At 42.5% G+C, this 4,416-nt stretch overlaps 1 protein-coding gene across 4 annotated transcripts in view; it reads left to right on the forward strand.

Annotated features, from left to right (window-relative positions):
- Positions 1 to 4,416, forward strand: part of RBMS1 (RNA binding motif single stranded interacting protein 1) — a 117,087-nt gene that overhangs the window by 20,880 nt on the left and 91,791 nt on the right. Inside the window, exon 1 of one of the 4 annotated variants that reach the window (XM_009274911.2) lies at positions 150 to 339. The exons of the other annotated variants lie outside the window; for them this stretch is intronic. The gene's annotated coding sequence lies outside the window, so the exon portion shown is untranslated. Of the gene's footprint in view, positions 1 to 149; positions 340 to 4,416 lie in introns of those variants that run through there. 4 annotated transcript variants of the gene reach the window in all.

Genomic DNA, 4,416 nt, shown 5'->3' on the forward strand with positions numbered 1-4,416 from the left:
ACCTTAGCGGCCGGGCCGGGCCGTGCGTGGGGCCGCCGAGGGCCGGGCGGCTGCCGGCCCTGCTGAGCTCGGCAACAAGTTAAAAAGGAGCCGGTGTTGGAACGCGGGCCGCCAAGCGAAACTTCGGGCTGGATGTTTTTCGCTTGGCGTGAAATGGGCGAAAGGATCGCGGCGCGTTATTTCTTTCAAGCGACCCTCCAAAAATCCTCCGCCGCGCTTCAGGCTTGCCCCTTCTCCCCCCCTTGAAGTGCACAAGGGAAATTCTGTGACATTTTATGGGCAGACAGATCGCTCTGATAAGCTCGGAGCGCTCGCATCTATGGAGCTGTACTGAAAGAGGTATTTCTTTGTTTGTTTGTTTAGTCGCTGGAAAGAAAATAGTTGAAATAGTTGGGTTACAACCTTGCTGGGCCGTTGTCTCTTCGGCTGCGCTTTTTACTTTTTTCCCCCCAAAAACGTTGGCGTTAATGTTACGTTATTTACTGCGAAGCGTGTTATTTTTCATTGACTCTTCGATTTTAAAAAAACAAACTTGCTTTAAGTTCATCGGAAAGTGTGCTGTGTGTTTGTGTGCCAGAGGGTAAATGGAGTAGAGGTCGCTGACAAGCTCCCGGCTTGACAAAGCATGCCAAAAATACTACGGCAAGCTTCTTTCCAGGTGAGGAAAAATCCTTCCATGTCTGTTGCTCTCAGCAGCTGAAAGAAGTAATTTGACGGGTTCAGTTGGCAATACTGGGGGAGTTGTCCTATTTTGCTCGGGGTCAGAATGCATTAAGGGCAGGAACAGCAGATTGGATCTCACTGCCGCGCACAGTGAGGGGTTTCATAGAAATAATGGGGAAATGGGCTTCGAAATTCTGAACTCTCGGCGCGTTGTTGGGGCGGCGTGTGATCTGCATGGCTAACATGCGCGGCAGTGAAAGTTAGACTCTCATATTTTCTTGGTGCGACAGTGAAAGTTAGACTCTCATATTTTCTTGAAGCTTAAACAAAAATTGCCATTTCCTTTCTCCTCCTCCCTTATTTTATAGACATATCTTTTTTTTTGATAGGAATCGCTGGTGTGTTATCTCAGCAGCACTCTGCAGATGCTGCCTAACAGTGCGTGGAGTTATCTTTGTATCTTGTACTCGACGTGTTCAAGTCCATACATAATAAAACATGCTTATTGTGTGTGCTGGTTTTGGTTTGTTTTTAATAAATGCCCTGGAGACGCCCACGCTGACGGTCTTGTCTGGTGCTCCTGCGTGCTTTGTAAATGAAGCCAATTTATTAGATACTGTTTTCTTACTCTACCTGAAAGGACCATTAGTTAGGGAAGGCCCCTTGGGGCCTGCTGTGTTTGTGGGGCGCTGGGCAGGGTGCTCGCCGGAGCGGAGGGCAGCGGGCGGGGGCGAGGCCTGCTGCTGGCAGGGCTGTGTTTTGCGTGCGGATGCGAGTTCGCCCGCTGGTCTGGAGCAGGCTGATAAGATGCTCTTCTTTTCACAGTGCACTCCTTAGATTCAAAGAGCTAAAAGGGCCGACTGAATCAGAAAAACAAACAGACCCTTTTTTCCCAATAGGCTGAGAAAGAAACGAATGCGGGGGTATTATGTGGGCTTAAGACCCTGGGTACCAAAGGTTTCTTTTGTTAGTGTGTAGCCATTCTCCGCTCAAAGACTTCCTACATAAGGAGCCAGGGCCTGCGCCTTTCTCTGTTTAAGTCCATGGAAAACTCCTATTAACTTCATTCATGTAGACTAAGGTTGTTTAAAGGTTGACTTTCTGATCTCCCTTTCACTCAGACTTCACCTGCAGGGGTGAGCTGATGTCAAACAGTGCTGAAGAGCCGAATTTTTCAACTCTTGATAATTAAGAATAGTCCAGATGAAGTCTCTGCATGCTCTGTGTAACCCATATTTCAGACAATTGAATTATAATTGTGCTTTAGTCTGAGACAGTAGGTACTGTTAGTGTAGGAAAAGTAGTCTACCATCATCTCTAAAAGGAGAAACTAGATTTCCTATGCTAACAGCACGTAGTATATGAAGCTGAAAAAAGTTTAAATAACTTAAAAATACAACTAAAATATTTTGAGTAGCTTGTTTGTCTCTGTTAGTATTGTAACATACGTGATATCAGAATAGCATAAAAGTGCTTCAGTTTCAGTATTTTCCTGTTTCATTTTTAGTCTATAACAGATTCAGGTGAAGAGATGAGTGATTTATTGGTAAAAGGCAAGGTGATACTCTCGATTTATTTTTAAGGTACTGTAATGTAATGTGAAATTCTGCCTTCATTTAAAACATTGACAAAATACCAGTTAGCTACAGTAGGTCCAGAGCTTTACCCATACTCTCTTTTTGTTTTCCCAAAGAACTATGTTTTGTTTTATAAACGAATCTGTGCTTATAGTATTATGCTTGTTATCTGCTGTATCAGTGTGTAACTCAGGCATGTAGGAGCCAGTCGACATCCTCGGTTTCAGGTCGGATTCAATTGGGTGGTGCCTAATCTTTTTCTCTCTTTTTAGAGTACTTGTAAGAATACTAAAATATGGTCTCTGAAGTTGTATTTTCAAAAGGATTTCCTGTGTTATGGGCAGACAGGTATAATAAAATACTTCTACCAGGCTTAAAAGTTAGACATTGCTTAAATGTGTGGCAACTCATCTGAGAATTGACTTGAAATGCAGATTCAGGTCTAGTTAAAGAATGAAAGCCATACAGTATCTGCAGTAATACCTTATCACAACGCTCATGACCATGCATCCTATCTGAAAAAGGTAGGCGTAAGCTAGTATTTTTACTAACAAGGTTACTCGAGCTATGCAAAGAGTGCACATGTGTGCATCAGTAATGCGAAGGAAACAAAATGACATACAATATCCTGCTTAATACAGGCTTTCTTAGCTCTCAGTTTGTGTGTGCTGAGAACGTGATAATTCTCTGTCCCTCCTCCCACTTTTGTTATTCTCATGTAAATTGGGAGGCGTTCCTCCGAAGTAAATATTTCTACACTCTGTAAGATTATCGTAAATGGAAAATTAGGCTTTCTCCTGCCATCTGCTCCTTGAATCTCCAGAGCTAGTGCAGCTATTTGATTAGGGATTTTAAATCGCTTTGTGCAGGGAGGTTTCTCTGCTCTCGGGTTTCTCGAAGAGGAAGCCAGAAGCAGCTCTGGAGGTCTGGGATGGAGGCGAACGCGGGGTCCCACCTACCACAGCCTGGGTGCTTAGGAAGCCCAGTGCGTCTGTGGCTTTTAACAGCTTTGTCCAGTAACCGTGGTACTTGTTACGTTTTGATGAGTGTAATGTTTATCTCGCCAGTGTAAGGAGATTTACATAGTTTGCTGCTTTTGAGCAGATTAACTGGGCGTAGCTGCACGTGAGGAATTTAACACTGATTTGGTGTTTGGCCTGTGTAAGGAGAGACATACAAAGCTTTTGATTAATCTTCTCATGCAGCTCTGTTAACATCAAGTGCCGTGTTGCAGGTTGGGTTTGTTAAAAGTTGAAGATTAAGGTGAGTTTCTAATGGTGGTTAAATGAAGAAAGATTTTGCCAATCTTAGGCTAAAAATGTAGATTAGCTTTTCACTCTATCTGTAGGTTTAACGTATCAAGAAGCTACACCTGTAATCCTACTTTATTGTTTCCCAGTTGGCGCTGTGTGTGGTGTCTGTGTGTGTGAGAAGGAACCTCATTAAACTTGCAAGACCTGGGCATGGTCATAACTCAAAATGTGCAGCTCCACAGAGCGGTCTGGGACCAGACCGAATTGACATTACACCTCTTGTGTGTATACATGGTGCTGTGGGGGGAGGCTGAGGAGCCTAAGGATTAACGGATATCTTTGGCTACCTAAATTAATGGGATTAGTTTATTTTTGTTCGTTTTTTTCAGAACTATAGGAATGATGTCATTTTGAATCATAGGCTTGCACTGACAGAGTCTATTCCCCTTTACATTGTATACTATGTTAAAGGATCTACCTGGGTTTAACAAGACTCGGCTCTTAGATTAAGTACCAGCTATTCTAAATTTTTAAGTGCATCTATAAGATTGTTTGTGAAGTTCTGTTTTATTCTCAAGGGAGCAAAACTGCTCAGTCAGTGGGTTTCTATACTTGTAACACAAACGTGAATGAAAGAAATAAAAGGAAGCACCTTATCTCGTCAGGCATGATGTTATAGATTATGAAAAGCGATATGATTGTCTTATCTGTATTTAGCAATGTGAAGTTTTTGTTTAGTATTTCTAACAGGGTGAACAATATATTTTTATCTTTTTGGAAGTGTTATTGTTTAAAGTATGTATCTTTGCCATTAAGCTTCACATGGAAGGGGAAATAGAAGTCTGTGTCTTGAACATCTGCTGTTTTGTTTTGGGTTCATTCCCCCCCCCCCCCAAACTTTCAACATTTTAAAAAAAAATTTT

This window comes from Aptenodytes forsteri, unplaced genomic scaffold, assembly GCF_000699145.1.
Source record: "Aptenodytes forsteri isolate BGI_AS27 unplaced genomic scaffold, ASM69914v1 Scaffold255, whole genome shotgun sequence".
NCBI classification, from domain to species: Eukaryota; Metazoa; Chordata; class Aves; order Sphenisciformes; family Spheniscidae; genus Aptenodytes; species Aptenodytes forsteri.